General features: G+C 39.4%; 1 long non-coding RNA gene across 1 annotated transcript; it reads left to right on the top strand.

The window, feature by feature from the left end:
- The first annotated feature begins 145 nt into the window (after positions 1-145).
- LOC136319847 (uncharacterized) lies at positions 146-18588 on the top strand. The gene is made up of 4 exons (XR_010728232.1): positions 146-198; positions 698-791; positions 16439-16624; positions 17639-18588. It is a non-coding gene; the product is annotated as an uncharacterized lncRNA (long non-coding RNA).
- The last annotated feature ends 156 nt before the right edge of the window (positions 18589-18744 follow it).

An 18744-nucleotide genomic window follows, 5' to 3' on the forward strand; every position in this document is an offset into this window, starting at 1 on the left:
TCTAGCTCTTGAAGGTGTTTGAAGATGAAGGACACTCTGCCAGCCAATCCCTTTCACTGGCATTGGGGTTCGGGAAAGTGGAGCAAGCTGCCAAGGCCAAGGAACATATATAGATACAAAAGGCAGTTTTTCCAGAAGTGCACGCTTGCCACCTTGGCGGAGGAAAGTAGGCTCAACAAACATGGAGACGAGCTCAAGGTGGGCCTCCCTAAGAGTGATGTTGCCCGTGTTCTGGAAAGTAGTGTATGAATGTTAAATGATGTTTATGTTTTTAGAGAAATGGCGTGTTGCTATAAAGCAGAGGACGCAGGCGTCTGTGATAGAGGTAGCTAGGTAGGACTCTAGTCGGGCCAGGTCATGTCCGCATGGGAGAGAGACACGCTGGCGTGCCGCCCAGATCTTGAAGGAAGTGCTTGCTGGCCAGCCTGCGGAGTGCTGTCGGCGGGTGCCCACCGTTGCTGTGTCCTGCTGTGTTGACCTCAGCTGGAGAGAGTGTCTCCTTTTGCCCAAGCCTCCGACCTCCAGTGATGGAGTTGGGAAAGGCGATGAAAGCCTAGCCACTCATTTCCACCCACTGTGAGCCACGTCTGACGGCCCTACTTACCAGAGCTCCCAGCTGGGTTGGCCAAGGCCTTTTGGGCAGCAAAGTTCCTCTTTTTCCTTTGCCAAATCCAGCTTTGCCTCCTACCCTTCACAGGTATTGATCCCAAACCGAACTCAGAACCTGTTTTTGGGAAACCCAACCTGCAACAACCAACCTATCTCTTCCGCTTGGAGACATTTATCATAAGGTAAATGTTTAAAAGTTATTTGTGATTATTTAATTTTTCAGTAATTATTACGTAAGAAAGGAAGTATTTATAGATCTCAGAAAGAGAAAATATAGTTATCCAGAATTAATCCTATAAAATAGTTGTTATAAACTGACTCTCCACATAGCCCACTTAACCCTTTTTCCAGTGCGAGGAGAAGGTTCTTGAATTCTTCATTTATAACACCCCCAAAATCACACCCTGAAGGTTTTCACACCCAGTTCTTCATTGCTAAATGGTCCCAATTTTTTTCACCTGCTTCTAGTTGTGCTTTGTGACTCCCTCAACCTTCCTACGTAGTTTAAAAATATGAAAGCATTGCCTTGCTCTTATTGGGGGGAGGGTCAAGGTTCCCTCCTTAGTGATTTCCTGCAAAGGGGGTGAAGGGTACAGGGGAAAGAAGAATTGGGTGGTGAGAGTATCTCTCGGGCACCATGCTCCACTCTGTTGCCCTTGCAATGTTGTGTCCAGAGATTCCAGAGTCTGTACTTGAGCCTTCAGTTACCTCATTGGGAAGTTTAAAATCAGGGAAAGAAAAAATTGGAAGGAAGAAGTACCCCCACCTTGAAGGTGCTGCACAGGTAATGAACAGAGACAATAAGCAACTGGTTCACAGTGATGGTAAGTTTATTTTTGAACTGACCACATGTTAGATGTAATCTAAAAAGTAATAAACAGATGTAACACATATGGTTACATGAAATCTGAAAAATTTTATAATTAAAAGGGATGGAGATTTAAAGCAACAATTCAGGCCAAGTCAGAGTTAGAACTGTTTTTAATATGACACCAAGGGGTGATATCCTGGATCACACAGGGGCTAGATTTTGTGTGTTTGTGGGAACTCAGATAACATCTGGTCTTGTCTATATTTCAGGAAGCATTCTTATTAGGAACATGTCCTAGAAGAAGGCAAGTTATATTAAAAATATTGAAACATGAGCCAGTTCTCAGTGTTGCAGAATGGTGAAAAAGCAAATACATGAATCCTGAAAAAAATTTTTAAAGAAGAAAGAAAACAAATGACCAACAGAAGAGTTGGTCTTTCTTTCTGGAATTAAGCCATCTTCATAATAATATTGGATATAGTTCTGTCACAGAAATGTGACAGTAACTCAGTAACTCTTACATAGCATCTGATACGTAAAAAGAAACCAAGTTATAAACTTCTTACAAAATGAATCCTTTTTCTCAGCAATTATTATTATTTTTTATTTATTTATTTATTTATTTTTTCTGAAGCTGGAAACAGGAAGAGACAGTCAGACAGACTCCCGCATGCGCCCGACCGGGATCCACCCGGCACGCCCACCAGGGGCCACGCTCTGCCCACCAGGGAGCGATGCTCTGCCCCTCCGGGGCGTCGCTCTGCCGCGACCAGAGCCACTCTAGCGCCTGGGGCAGAGGCCAAGGAGCCATCCCCAGCGCCCGGGCCATCTTTGCGCCAATGGAGCCTCGCTGGGGAGGGGAAGAGAGAGACAGAGAGGAAGGAGGGGGGGGCGGTGGAGAAGCAGATGGGCACTTCTCCTATGTGCCCTGGCCGGGAATCGAACCTGGGTCCCCCGCACGCCAGGCCGACGCTCTACTGCTGAGCCAACCGGCCAGGGCCTCTCAGCAATTATTTAAGACATTCAAAATATTGTCTCACAGTGCGGCTGTCGAAGTAGTCTCAGAACTATGCGTTTTAAATTCTGATACACTTCCAGTATGTTTAATCCCTAAATGGGAGTTAAGTTTCAAGTAAGTAGTGTTGCTTTAGGTGTGCTCAAACGACAATGCAAACATTTCCTTTGTTGGTCTGTAGGTTTCATAGCATCTCCTAAACTATATCTAGTGGATTTAAAGTTAGTGGCTCTCACGATGTGCTGGCTGGGCTTCTTTGTGAGGTGCGTACTATAGAAATCAGAGAGCATTTACTCTCAGCTGGCCTGTGGAGAACAAATACCTTTTCCCTTCTTTCTCATTGTACTCTCTGCCCTTTTAAAGAGCTTCAGCTATGCACCTCATGGTTTCCTCCTTTATTCTACAGTAGTGTTGATCTCGGCTGGTTGATTTTTATTATTATTATTATTATTATTATTTAAATTAATTTTAATGGGGTGACATTGATAAATCAGGGTACACATGTTCAGAGAGAACATCTCCAGGTTATTTTGACATTTGATTATGCTGCATTCCCATCACCCAAAGTCCAATTGTCTTCTGTCACCTTCTATCTGGTTTTCTTTGTGCCCCTCCCCTCCCCCAACCCCCTCCCTCTCCTCTCCCCCACCCCATAACCCCCACACTCTTGTCCATGTCTCTGAGTTTCATTTTTATGTCCCACCTATGTATGGAATCATATAGTTCTTAGTTTTTTCTGTTTTACTTATTTCACTCCGTATAATGTTATCAAGGTCCATCCATGTTATTGTAAAAGATCCTATGTCTTCATTTCTTATGGCTGAGTAGTATTCCATAGTATATATGTATCAAAGCTTTTTAATCCACTCATCCACTGATGGACACTTGGGCTGTTTCCAGATCTTTGCTATTGTGAATAATGCTGCCATAAACATGGGGTGCATTTCTTTTTTTGAAACAGTGCTGTGGTGTTCTTGGGGTATATTCCTAAAAGTGGGGTAGCTGGGTCAAAAGGCAGTTTGATTTTTAATTTCTTGTGAAATCTTCATACTGTTTTCCACAGTGGCTGCACCAGTCTGCATTCCCACGAGCAGTGCAAGAGGGTTCCCTTTTCTCCACATCCTCGCCAGCACTTATTCCGTGTTGTTTTGTTGATAAGCACCATTCTGACTGGTGTGAGGTGATATCTCATTGTGGTTTTAATTTACATTTCTCTAATGATTGGTGATGTTGAGCATTTTTTCATATGCCTATGAGCCATCTGCATGTCCTCTTTGGAGAAGTGTCTATTCATTTCTTTCACCCATTTTTTGATTGGATTTCTTGTCTTCCTGGTATTGTTTTACAAGTTTTTAAAATAAATTTTGGTTATTAACTCCTTATCAGACATATTGTGAAATGGTTGATTTTTTTTATGCCCTATCATTTCTGGGTTTTATTTGCCTATTTGTGTGAATGTTCCTCTTTTTTCTTTTTTCATCTAATGGAAAGAATTCTTACCATGCTCACTTAAAAGTGCTATAGGGAGTTTTAGAAGTCTTGATTGGTCTTAATCAACATTTCAACTGCCAGTGTTTTACTTAAAGTAAATGTTATCATTCAGATGTATCCTTTCTAAAAGATAGTAGGGAAGGGAGAAAAAGGACAAAATTTTTAGCAATTACCAAAATATGGGAAAAGGTTCTCACTGGGTCACCTGGACATATCCATGGCAGTTTGAAAAAGTTTTTCTTCTTATTGTTTTTATTTGTTTATATGTTAGTATCATTGGCTCAGAAGTTTTCAATTTCCATCAAAGATGTTCTCATTTTGTCGTAAAACTTCAATTTAGTTTCTTTCTTTCTCTTTCTTTCTTTCTTTCTTTCTTTCTTTCTTTCTTTCTTTCTTTCTTTCTTTCTCTTTCTTTCTTTCTCCCTTCCTTTCTCCCTTCCTCCCTCCCTCCCTCCCTCCCCCCTTCCTTCCCTTCCTCCCTTCTTCTCTTCCTTTTTTATCTATCATACTCACATCTAGAGGAATCATCAAGAAAATGTAAGGCCTTTGCCATCTTTAGAATGCATCTGTCAGACATCTGCAGCCCTCTTCTTAGCAGTACAGTACTGATGTTCAGAAAGGGACTATCATCTGAAGGCTGAAAGGAGCCACATTATCCTGGGTCTTCATCGTCAGCAACTTGAAATATAAGAACAAACCCAAATCCATGAATGTCATGCTTTAGAAAGGTGGCTGCTTCCTGGAGAACTTAGTCCTCTGGGGTTTGAGTGAAGAGTTCTGAATGCTTTAGAGGTGCAGGCACTTTCTCTAGAGCAGTGGGAGAGCTTGTTTCACCAGCTTTGATATTTTGCTACTGATCATCATCCGACCTTTAGCTTCTAACCTAAGTGAACATTCAAATATCTTTTCCTTCTGTTAATTTTACCTACCAGTTGGCAAGCCAACTGAGAGAGCAATGTTTTTAATACATAAATGTGTATGTTACTATGCACAAATTTTTTTTTATCCTTTACATGTCATGAAATTCACTGGTAAAGCATACATGTATCTTTCTTAGATTTTCAAATTTACAGAATAACACAAAGGACAACAGTTAAGCCTTTATGCGGCTTCATCTATTGTTACCATTTTATTCAACTTGTTTGGTCATTTGTGCACTCTTTCTCTTTCCATATGTGCGTGCATGCACACATAATATCTATACACACATATATATGCATATATACATACACATATATGTATAATAATGTATATAGTCACACATAATATTTTGTTTTCCCTAAGGCATTTGAGAATGAATTTCGCACATCATGATGCCTTAGATAGCATAGTGTTTTTTACAGGTAAGAATATTTTCTTACCTAACCACAGGGGGGTTGTCAACTTTGATAATATAATATTAATACTCTTACTTATTTGCATTTCATTTTTTCATTGTCCCAGTAGCTCCCTTTTTTTCCCCCTCAAATATAGGATTAGGTCTAGGGATAGGCATTGCATTTAGTTGTTATGTCTCTTTCATCTCTGAAACATTTCCAAAGCCTTTCTTTGTCTTTTATGACACTGACATTTTTGAAGCTCGAGTCCCCTGGGTTTTAAAAACAGGAGTCTCCTCGTTACGAGTTTGTCTGATGTTTCCTTGTGATCAGACTGAGGCTATGCATTCCTGATGGGGATACATGACACTGCATGCTGCTCAGTCCCATCCGGAGGCACACGACGTCCATCTGCCCCTCACCAGTGACCTCAGCTCTCATTACACGTTAGAAGAGTTGTTCAGTTTCTCCACTGTATACTTACTATGTTCTCCATTCCAACTAATAAGCGGTTTGTGGAGAGACACTTTAGGACCATGCAAGTATTCTGCTTCTCATTAAAATTTCCCCTTACATTCAGCATCCATCAAGGAGTTTGTCCGAATCAGACTTTGTTGTGATGGTTACACAATGATGATGGGCCACTTCTGCCCTCCCTCCGTGTTTACCAGTCAGCGTGCCACATTTGACCATGTTCAGGGACCCTCCCTTCTCATGGATGTACCTACGTGTTATCTGTATGGACTCGTGGCTTCTTGTTTCCTACCCCACGCGTCACCACCCCAAATGGTCTATAGGCATTATCTGTACTTAGTTCAGAGCTCAGATTACCCCAGGTTTGGCCAGAGTCTCTTCAAGCTGGCTCCATTTGCCTGTGTCACATCTCTGTTCTTGAGCACCTCCTCATCTTCTGGTAAACAAAATGTTCCAGATTCATCGTGTAGTTCGTCTTTGCCAGTCCTGCTTTCAGCGACTTCTGTGAGGACCCCCGTTTTTTTAGTGGGAATGGTATTAGAGATCAAGGCTTGTGCGCTGGCCGTGCTCATTGCTTCTGGAACATCTCTGTTTCTGGACCTTTACAGTGGACAGAGCTAAGGAACAGATGCAAGCACGTAATGCACATATGTAAGTATATATGTATGTACACACATACACATGACATGCGGTACACATATGTACATATTTTAGAAATCATAACTCTACACCAGTATCTCCAACTTCAATTTATATTTCTGGTCCTTCCCATTCCATATCTACAGATTCTTTCACAGTGAGAATCCTGGCTTCCAAAAACACCAACATGTTTATTCATTCGCTCAATTCCATAATACATCTGAAAGAATGTTGGAATACCTTCACACATATCTACTACAACTGTAAAAAAAACCAAACAAACACCTAATAAAGATTTCAAGATCTTCAGTCTCAAGTTTTCCCATCTTCCCCCCATGCCCGAGACTGAGGGCTTATAGGGCAAGTAATCAAAACTGGATTTGTAAGTTACTCAAATTAGTTTTTAGTTTTTTTTCTCCCTGCTTTGTGGTTATGGTCATCATACAGTTGGGTTCACTTATCTTTTTTGTTTTAGTTTTTTTTCCCTTACTGATTTACTTTTCTTTTTGAATGCCAAAATTATCATACTCCCCAAAGTCAAAACTTACGAACAGGTATACTCAGAGAAATGTTCCTCTCACAGATGTTGTTGAAGCCTCCTGCCTTTTATTCCCTGGAGTAGCCATTTTCAGCCATTGCACTGCAGAATTTTTAAAACCTGCAGTACCTGACTGTTTAGTCAGGGGCACTGACTTCTTTTCCCTCAGATCGTCAAATAAAGAAAATTACAACAGCCAACACAACAGTAGCAGTCTGGTATGAATGAATAAACAATATACTTATTTTTTAGTCAGATCAGCAAAAAGCATATGTTTTGGTGTGCACAATTTTAGTAATTAGTTGATGTGTGCCATGAAATGAAAAGACTTGAAATTCACTGCCCTATAGCCGGTGATGGGATTCAAATAATTTAATAACCGGTTCTCTGCCCTAATGACCATTTAAAGTATGAAAAAGATATACTGAAAGGTAGTTTATTATTTCATGCACTTAATACTAAAATAATAACAATAAAAGAGGTACACAAAACTAGACTATGTTATAAGAAAGAGTTAAAATATTAATGAAAAATATTAAATAATACCTGACAAAAAAACAATAAAATTGTTGAGGTATTTCTAGTGACAGTTTGTCAACCCCTGGTTGTTTGGCACTTTTTCTCTTCATGTTATATGTTTGTTTACTGAAGTTACAAATGCAAGGGAATTAAAATGCAGCATTTCATTAAAGTACAAGAATTTTATGAAATGAATAAGTAAATATTACAAGCATAGTTCCATCAAATTTTTTCCACTGATGGATGGAATGAACATCACTATGGGCGCTTAGAATATGCTGTTGAGAAGATGAATGTTAAAAAGTAAGGAATGAAAAGTTGTGATTTCCACATTGGGCGGCTGCCCAGGCACCCATCTTAGAGAGAACCCTGCTTACAAGTGCCATTTTAACAACCTGTTCACTGAACTTAACAAATAATTAGGTATTGGCTCTACTGAACCAGTGTGAACTGGCCGAATCCCACCACTGCCTATAACTAACCAACTTAATTGTTTCTGTTTTTTCTTTCTTGTGATTTTTTTGAAAGATAAGCAGATATATGTGTGTTTTCTTATTTCCTCTTTTTTTCTTAAACAAAGTTAATGGTACTAGATTTTGTCACTTTACAAGATCTCTTGGCCATCACTCCACATCAGTTCCCAGAGAGCTTCCTCCACCTTTTTTACAGTAGGGTAGTCTTCACGTATCAGAGTTTATTCCACAATTTCCTGTGCTGGCATATTAAGGTAGTTTCCAGTATTTGGAAATTACACATAATACTGCAATGAGTAAACTGATGCATATATATATTGATATATTACTTATATTGTCACAGAGATAGCTTCAGGATAAATTGCTAGATATGGGTTCAAGGATAAATGCATATGTAATTTTGTTAGATATTACTAAATTCCATTCCATAATATTTGTATCATTTTGCCTTCTCAACAATAGTGTATAAAAGTGCCTGTTTCCTCAGAGTTTCAGCAACAATTATGTTGTTAAGGTTGTGAATTTTTCCCAATGTAATGAGTGAGACAATGTCTCATTGTAATTTCAGTTTGTCTTCTCTTATGAGTGAAATTGAACATCTTTTCAAATGCTTAAGAACCATTTTTATCTCATTTTTGTCAGTTGTCTGTTCATATCTTTTGCTCTTAATTATCTACAGAATTTTTTATGTTTTCTCCTACTCAATTAAAAAAATCTTTTTTAATTTTACGAGTACTGTCACTTTATCTCTGATGTATGTTGCAAATACAGTTGTCTTTTTGGTATCCACGGGAGACTGACTCCAGAACCCCCTCTCTTCATCCTACGTGGATCCCCAAATCTGTGGGTACGCATACGCCTTGTACAGTTGACTTTTGAACAACACAAGTGTTAGTAACGCTGATTCTTCACTCAGTGGAAGATATACGTATAAGTTTTGACTTTCCCAAAACTTAAAAACTAATAATCTACTGTTGACTGACGCCATACTAATAACACAGACAGTCAATTAACACATATTTCCTGTGTTATGTGTATTATATTCTGTATTCTTACGATATCGTAAGCTAGAGAAGAGAAAATGTTATTAAGAAAACCAAGGGGTTTGTCTGTTTTTTCAAACTGTTGCAAATTTCCAAACTTTTTTCTAATATATTTATTGGAAAATATCCACATATAAGTGGACCCTCACAGTTTAAAGCCATGTTGTTTAATGGTCAACTGTATAAAATTTCAAACCGTAGATCAAAAATACAGTTTTCTATTTGTGGTTGGTTGAATCCACAGATTAAAGGATGAGGGCTGACTATTTTTTATCCTTGTTTGTACTTTTTTTAATGTAAATTTATTTTTTGCCTCATAAAAAATTAAAATTTTATTTAGTTAATTAAGAAAAATATTGATTGACTTTTTAGGGAGAGAAGGAGGGAGGGAGAGAGAAAGAAACAGGAACATCTGTTCCTGTATGTGTCCTGACCGGGATTGAACCTGCAACCTTTGTATATGAGGACAGTGCTCCAGGCAATGGAGCCGTCTGGCCAAGGCTCTTTAGTTAAATCAATACATTTGTTCAATTGCATCTGGATTTTTAGTCATAGTTAGAAAGACTTTTTTGACCTGGGTTATAGAGGAACTCACCCTGGTGCTTGTATAAATTTTTATTTATTTATTTATTACATTTGGCTCTCTGATTGTGAAATATATATTTGCATATATGGTAGGCACTTGCTAATATCTGGCCCTGCTTCCTGCTAATACTTAATATTTGCTTTTTGGCTTTGATTCCTAACATAGAATTCAGAAATCCCTTGGAATTTCCCGAGTGATTGAAACATCTTTTGTTCTAATGAGTTGACTCCTGGTGGGTCCCTGCATAGGGAGTGGTCATTAGAAGGGCGAGCTATGATTAGCCACTGGCAACTTCCAGCCCCGCCCCTGTCTTCCAGAGCAGCGGGGAGGGCTGCAGGTGAGTTGACAAACGATCATGGCTATGTGATGAAGCCTCGTAATAATAGCTAAATTATGGGATATGGAGGATTTCTGGGTTGGCTAACATAGCCCCATGCTCGGAGGCTGAACCGCCCCAAATCCATGGGGACAGAAGCTAGTGAACTTCAGATCCTTCCGGAGCCTGCCCTGTGTATCTCTTCATCTCGTTATTTGTCTATATTCTTTAGAATGTCCTTTGTAATAAATCAACAGTAGTAAGTAAAATGTTTTCCTGGGTTTGGTGATCTGCTTTAGCTGTCAAACCCGAGGAGAACTGCAGGAACCTCTGATTTACAGCCAAGTAAGACAGAATTTTTTTAAAAATAATTTTATTTTTTAATGGGGCGACATCAATAAATCAGGATACATATATTCAAAAATAACATGTCCAGGTTATCTTGTCGTTCAATTATGTTGCATACCCATCACCCAAAGTCAGATTGTCCTCTGTTACCTTCTAACTAGTTTTCTTTGTGCCCCTCCCCCTTTCCCTCTCCCTCTCCCCCTCCCCCCCTAACCACCACACTCTTATCAATGTCTCTTAGTCTCACTTTTATGGTAAGACAGAATTTGAGGGTAACTTGAGAACCTACTACTCGTGACTGGTGTCTGCAGTGGGGGCAGTCTTGTGGGCCTGAGCTCTTAATCTGTGGGCTGGCGCTAACCCTAGGCAGTTAGTGTCAGAATTCCTTGGTGTGGAAACCCGTATATCTGGTATCAGAAGAATTGTGAGTGTGGTAGTAGTTCTATGAGAGTAGAGTGCAGAAAAACAGAAGCGTTTTCCCTCTTAATTCTCCTGGTTCATTTAGAATTTATTTATGTATGGTGTGAGGATTGTTCTAATTTTCTCTTTTTGCAAATGGCTGATCAGCTGTCCTGGTTCACTTATTAAAAGGTGACCTGTGCTCCAGTAACTTGATATAGCACCTATATCATGTGCTAGCTCCTATATGTCAGGTAAGCCCTAACCTTTTGCAGGCACTATATAGATGGCAAGAAAAATTTGGATTAAATAAGCTCTCTCAATGAAGTCAATGGACCCTCTATAAAAAAGGAGTTTTAACTAAAGTATCAGTTATAGACTTTGATGTTAACCTCAGTAGAGGTTCTGAATTAGTGTCACAATTAAAGCAATAGAGGGTTGTGTTCCCCTAACACCAGTTCTCAAGCCTTGTTAAGAAGTAGATTCCTGTGCTCTATTAAAAATTTCTACGTAGAAATCAATAGTGGAGCTTGCGTGTTTTATTTCCTTTATAACCAATGTGGGTGAATGAAGTAGGAGGATCGCTGGATCATTTTTTGAAAACAATAGGCTTAGGGCAAGGGATAGCCTACACGGAACAATTATCCAATGCAGTGACATGTGAGAAAAGTAATAGATATTTTGATGATAAAAACAGGAAATTCAGGCTTTCTACTACACTGCATGCAAAATGTGAGAGTTACTCAGTTAGATGTTTACCGGTGAAGTCACTGGAAATAAGTTCACAGTTGATCATCTTTGCATTCTTCAGATTCTGTTCTCAGTTGCCTGGACACGAGGTTTAGGTCTGTGATTCTCAGACCTGTTCAGTTTTACATGTTGTTCAGGAAGATCGGGTCTCTCTCTCTCTCAATGACTTGTTTTTGAGATAAAGCCTTAGTTGGGCCACAGTGATAGGAAGGAGTCTCTGATTTCATAAAGTTAGAAATGAGTTTAAATAAGTACATTTATCATTTAATATTATGCATTTTATGATGGAAATGTTAAGAATGCTCCATACATTACCTCCTACCATCTGAGAAATTAGTCTTTCAAAAATGTTCTTTCCAAACCAAGGACCTGAATGATTGAGCATGGAAACGGGAATTGGTGCAGCTCTCTACCACGCTTTGACTGTGTATTTGGCCATATTGTGCATTAGAAAGTATAAGGAACCCCTGCTTCCGTTTCACTGAATCTTTTCATCTAGATTTATTCTCATCTGCCTATTCCTTTGCCTCACAGGACAGAATCCATTGTGGTTCTAATCTCTGTTATACATATTCTTTTAAATTCAGACTCACGAAGTGCACGGGTGCACATTTTACTACAAGATAGTAAAATCTCAGTGTGCGGGCACCTCATTCGCAGGGTGACCTTATGGTTCCCACTCTTTGCAGTTTTAACATTGTATGTTAACCTGGCATGAGGAACAGGGTGTTTTCTTCTTTACCGTGAGTCACAGGAGTACATAACTGCCATTGAATTACTAAACGTGGAAAGGTTTTGGGAAAAAATTTAAATATCTGCCCTTTGGCTTTTTCTGGTTCTCATGTGGATTTCATGACACAAAACTAGAAGGTTTTGCTTTGGTGAAGTCTGACTCCTGAACGATGCTTGCAAGTAACACACTGATCAAATAGCATTTGGGATTTTGATTAAACCATTTTGCAAGTAACTTCAGATTAGTGGCTGTTAAAGAGCATATTTTGAAAGGAAAGTATATTTTGGCATTGAATACTTTGAGATTCCTCTTTAGTTGATGAAAATCCTTCGACTTCTGATAGAACCCTGACCTGGTACAAGACCGAGGTGACTTTAAGAGAGAAGATAGAGCTGTGGTGCTGTCCTCCCCATTCAGATTGTTTGAGTAATGCTCTTTCTTTCGTCTTACTCCTCTGCCAGAAGCACTTTTTAATATATTTGCCATTTATGCTGTTGAAATCAACAACATAAATGCACTTGAATCATACAGCCTTAGTCATAGTCTAACAGATTGTTAGAAATTGTTTTAAACCAAACAAAAAAAAATCCAACCCCATTTATTTATGTATATTTTTCTGAAGTTAGAAGCAGGGAGGCAGAGAGACAGTCTCCCACATGCGCCCGACCAGGGTCCACCCGGCAAGCCCACCAGGAAGTGAAGCTCTGCCCATTTGGGCTGTTGCTCCATTGTAACCAGAGCCATTCTAGGACCTGAGGTGGAGGCCATGGAGCCATCCTCAGTGCCCATGGCCAACTTTGCTCCAGTGGAGCCTTGATTGCAGGAGGGGAAGAGAGAGAAAGAGAAAGGAGAGGGGGAAGGGTAGAGAAGCAGATGGGTGCTTCTCCTATGTGCCCTGGCCAGGAATCAAACCCGGGACATCCACACGCTGGGCTGATGCTCTACTGCTGAGCCAACTGGCCAGGGCCAAAATTCAACTCCATTTAGTTGTCTTTCATTTGAGGATATTACATATTTGAAATTCGAGTTAAAATTGTATCTTAGAATGAAACGGTCTTAATAAAACAAAATTGTTGAAATACTAAAAATTTTCTACTTTTCAAATGCATTTTATAAACACTCCACAGTTAATGACTCTAAAGCAACTGTGGAGGTGCTTTTATTCATTATATTGTAATGAAAGAAAGTGGTTAACATAATTGTATAGTGGTTAATGTAATTTTTACTTGATTCTTTTGTGTCCTGTGTAACTAATTCTTTGCTTTATGTACAAGTGCCGTGGGTCCTAGAGGCTATTCATTTCCTGCTGAAAGAAAATACCTTTTCAACATAGTGACTGACTTTGAATGAACATGCATTTGTTTGGGGAAGAGTGCAAATAATAATAACTTAATTTGTTATGTGTAGTTGTTTCCTCTAAGGGGCTTTATTAATTCACACATAATATGGTATCTTATATTTGTCTTCACCAGAACAGATCTCTCCTCCTACAATAATGTTCTTTCCTTGAGTAAATGCTGCAATGCTGCAAAAGTATTTTAGCTTAAAATTTTTTTTTAAATTTACATTTTTCTCTAACAAGAAGTCCAGATATTATTGGAGGGCAGAATTAGTCCTGCAATTCATTGATATCAGGTCTGACATCTATGCCACAATCCCAGCCTTTTCCTTATGGTCCCAAGATGTCAGCTGTCAAGCCAACCATCATATTTGCCACCAAGGCAGGAAGAAAGGGAAAGACCTGCCTTGAGCTTATCGTTTAAGAACCAGATATGAAACTATTTTTAGGAGGATCTATAACCTAACAATAGAAAACATTGTAACTTGTGTACAGGTTATCTTTCAAATTGGTTATTTGAAAGGCTATAAAATATATACTTATTATATTATTAGTTAGGATATATTAATTTAAGAAATACTGTATACCAACTATGTGCCAGACAATGTCTGAAAGTTTGAGACTACAGACTCTAATAAAACAGAGATTTTCACTGTCAGGTGTTTCCTAGACTCATCAAGAAGAAATGCCAGAGCACAGAAACACAGTTCTGTGTGGCTGGTAAACTAGAGAGCTTGGCCCTGGCTGCAATGCGCAGGATTAGCATGTGGAGTTGCTAACTGGTACTCAGAACAGAGACTTCACCTGAGATGGAGCATGAAGATAAAAAAATTGATAAAAGTGAGAGGAAGATAGCGAATGGGTAGAAACATTTCCTCTTCTTCTTTTCTAGTGTTTTTGGCTGGTCTAATAACTAAATTGACATAACAGAGATTAATGGGAGAAAAACAAATTTAATTCCATACACATAGGAGCCCCGTAGTTACAAAACTTCAGGAAGCAACCAAAGTAGGCAGCTTTTATACCTTTTAGATAGGACATAATATGTTCATGGAGAATTGACCAAGGAGTTTCGGCTTGGGATAGCAAATTAGTGAAGAAATAACAAGGCTTGTTATATGGCATTCCTGGCCCTAAATCCCTGACCTCTGATGATAAGGATGCCTTTTACCCTCCTGGTGCCGGGAGGATACCCTAACATAGGAGGTTTATTTCCTGCTTTCTGGGTGATCAGGGAGCTTCAGAGAGTCCTCCTTACACTGGTTGTTTTTTAAGTAACTTTGATTCAAAAGGATCAATATATGCCAAAGCAACCTATTTGGAGGATATACTCTGTTCTCTTTCAATATGGAGAGTACCAGACATCAGGATCAGTAGTCACAAAGGTTTGGAAGCATCAGAGTGCATGGTTTGCTCAAGATGTACAAATGATTCTCTGTGGCTGGACCATAGGCACGAGGGTTGGAAATTTAGGCAAACATTTTACTTGGGGCTTCAGTCTTCATCCTATCCTTGGTAATTATGCTGTAGTCTTATACTTTCACCTGATTCTAATTCCTTAGAACTTAGTTTTGGTTTTACTACGTGGAACCCACAGGCTAACAAAACAAATATTTCCTTATATTTACACTGGTATTCAATAGAAGCCATATATTGGTGACCTGTTGTAGGGAATCACCCATCTAATTTTGAACCCTCTATGACTTGGGTTGGGGAACTTTAGTTAAAAGCCCTGAATGAATGTCTCTTGGATGCAAACACCAAGTAACTGTGCGAGTGAGTGGCCTTTGTGCAGACACAAAGCAATGCTTGTGAAGGGGCTTTAGAAAATTAACCTAGAGGTCTGAGATTGCCCCTCCGTTTGTGCTTGTTAATTAGCAAAAGGAAAAGGATGTACTGACCCAAATTTGCCCTTTCTCCATGTCAGCAAAATGGCCATTCGTGATTCTTTCCCTTATCACCTGGCCTCCCTCCCTTGTAATCCTGTTACCTCTGTTCTGCTTCTGATCAACGAAAGCTAAGAGGGAAGGAGTTTCAGGTCTTCTTTACCTCCCTTGGCAGGCCTCCCCCTCTTCCTCTTGTCATAAGTTTGTGTCTTGGGCAAGTTTCTCCCACGCAGCACTGGTAGTTCCCAGTGGGCTGGAGTACTCCAATGTCCAATCTGTTGACATGGAGACATGGTGAGAGTTGCTCAAGAGAGAAACTTGAGTGGAAATACAGAGGTGGAAGGCTAGCAGGTACAGAGATGAGCAGATGCAGAGTACCTGGTGGATACCAGCTTGTCCTCACTATCCTTTGCTTGGTCGCCCTCTCATCTTCCTAATCACTGGACCTGTTGACCAGCCATGGCCCAGGTACACCATCAGATAGATTCTTGCTTCTCAGGTCTCCCTGAAAGCTTTGACTTGTCCCCTGGGGTCACTGCTTCCTGAGAGCTGGTTAATGACTCTTCTGTCCTCAAATTCTTTCCTCTACCTTTTGCTTTCCTTATTCTTCCCATAATTATGAAAGCTATAATTCCTACAGTAAGTTCCTTATTCTCTTATAGGGGCTCTGCTTCTCCAGCCAAAACCTTGATACACTCCTAGGGTCATCCATTGCCTTTCCCAGAGTGAAATTTTTATAGTGAAAACCATCATATATTGACCCAATCCTCCCCATTAATGCTTGATCCTCATCCTTCCTCTTTTGAAACTCCTACCCTGCAGGCTTCAGAACTCTGTCCCCCTGGGTCCTGCCTGCCCGAGGTATACTTTGCACACACCTGTGTACTTTGGAGTGTGAGGCCTTTGCTTTGATCCACTCTAACATGGCAGGCTAGGGTTGGAGGGGGAAGCAGACCTTGATTCAAATTCTTGTTCTGCTCCTTTCTATAATAGCTGGGGCCCTGGGGCCTTGGGCAAGCTATTGAACAATTATTAGGTGCAACTTCTTCACTTGCAAAAGGGAGATGATAGTCCCAGCTACCTTACGGAATTGGTGTGAGATGTCAGTATGAAGCTTTCCACAAATATTAATTTGCTTTCTCTTCTTATCTAGCTGCCTGTCCTGTATAGCCCTCCAAGGAGAAGAAAGATGTGTCCCCATGGCCCAGATGTTTCACTTCTAACACCACAACCCCCTGTGGAAAAGGCCAGCGTATGAGCTGTGGATTGAGTCTACGGCTATACCACCCTGAACGCGCCCGATCTCGTCTGAACTGTGGATGGAAGCCCCAAGATTGGGGTAGGGAGCATATGGGTACAGGGGTAAGGGAGTGCCCTTTCTATCAGGGTGGGTGATTATTCTTCTGAGTGATGGTAGTGAAGGCGCATTAAAAAGAATTGCTGACATTGATATTAATTACAGATTTGAAATTTGAAAATGAGAGAAATCTTAAACAGAGACGTAGCTATAAAACTTATACTGATAGATGCTTATATCCATGGCCTATTATGTATGCCTAATAATCAGTAAGCTACGCAGTGGCAACAATACAAGTAATTAAATGTATCACCCCACTAACTTGTTTTTTCCAATTACAACAATTATGGTAAAGTTTCTCCATGGAGGCTTAACCATTAAAGTTTGTTGTTCAGGTGACATGTTCGTCTACCTGCAACCTAGAACAATAAGAAGAAAAGTAGTTCCCACAAAAATAATGCTAAAATGTAGTGACTCTTTTTTTTTTTACATTTTATCCCTCAAACTACTATGAGAGAGATGTTATTCTACAATAATTTCCATTTTTTCTAATAATAAAGTAATGCTAAGGGAATATTACTAAATGCTTAAAGCCATAAAGATATAAATTGGATTCGAATAATATTATGTTCCAAGCCCTTATTAGGAACTATGTGGCAAGGTGGATCTGTTGGAAGATGTTGAGTGACATGCATAAATGCCTTAATTAATGACATAAAAATGCACAGACAAATGGGTTTGCCTCAATCAGGATTTGCAGGTCTAGGCCTATGTCTAGGTCTTGGGCAAGGGTGTGACTGGTTATTTGCCCTGGGTTTTGATTTCCTCAGATGATTCTGGTTTTTGTTTTTTTTTCACATTTGTGTCTGCTGCACCTTAAAATCTGTAGGTTTTCTAAAAGTTCCAAAATTTTCAAAACAATTCTTTGATCTCTTTAGCATATTCTAGCATTTCTGAGCTATTCAAATGCCTACCACTGTCTATATTAGTTCTTAGTCATTGCTCTGTTTCAAACAAACGACAGTACCCCTATTGATAGTGTGATTTCTCATCCAGGTGGACGTGTGGATTCTCATACTTCACGGTTCTTGAGAAGAAGAGACTACTATCTATCCAAATTCCTAACTAATCAACACTCCATGCTACTCCAATCTGATGGTTCTGAAATTCTTCTGCAAGGTGTGGAGAATGAAATTCAATTTGCTGTGTTGGAAGAAAAATAAAATGGGATAAAGGGACTTTCATGATATTGTGAAATCTTGAGAAGTTAGATTCCATTATTTTCTTCAAAGGTGTTGAGTCACCTTTTTAACCTCCTGGTTTGGCAGTTATTTCCTGCTCCTAGAAATAATATATCAATCATCCATTGAAAGTGTACCCATTAATTTATGGACCTGAAGATTAAATTGCAATCTGCTAATGGAGTTTTACCAACCTCAGTGGTTGAAATTGAAATGGAAATAGCAACCTTTGTTGTTGTTCTTTTTACAAGGCAACTAATTAGTTTCCTCTGGGTAATGATAATTAACAAAATTCCTCTGATGTTCCTGGTCAGTGCACAGCTGGTACTCATACAATAACCAAGACTTGGTTTTATATGATGACATTAAACCCCTGTCTAACTTGGGAAGTACATTAATTATATCCTATTGCCTCAGTTTATTCTAAATTATGCCTCAGTGAACTTCTTAAATTGCGATCAACCTGTATACTAACACTTTGAGTAGTGAGTTTTTTTTTTCCATGCTCGCTGACCCCCAGGAGTGAGTTTTTTTCAAAAAATGAAATCAGTTCCAGTTTTATTAACTTAAAATTATGTTTGTTTGATAACTAATTTATGGAAACAAGAAGAACATACATTTGCCATTTTTTAATGTTGCCTTACACATTTTAAAAATAAATCAATCATACTCTGGATGGTCAGGAGCAAGGGTCCCCAAACTATGGCCTGTGGGCCGCATGCGGCCCCCTGAGGCCATTTATCTGGCCCCACCGCACTTCCGGAATGGGCACCTCTTTCACTGGTGGTCAGTGAGAGGAGCATAGTTCCCATTGAAATACTGGTCAGTTTGTTGATTTAAATTTACTTGTTCTTTATTTTAAATATTGTATTTGTTCCCATTTTGTTTTTTTTTTTACTTTAAAATAAGATATGTGCAGTG

Source organism: Saccopteryx bilineata, chromosome 1 (genome assembly GCF_036850765.1).
Source record: "Saccopteryx bilineata isolate mSacBil1 chromosome 1, mSacBil1_pri_phased_curated, whole genome shotgun sequence".
NCBI lineage: Eukaryota > Metazoa > Chordata > Mammalia > Chiroptera > Emballonuridae > Saccopteryx > Saccopteryx bilineata.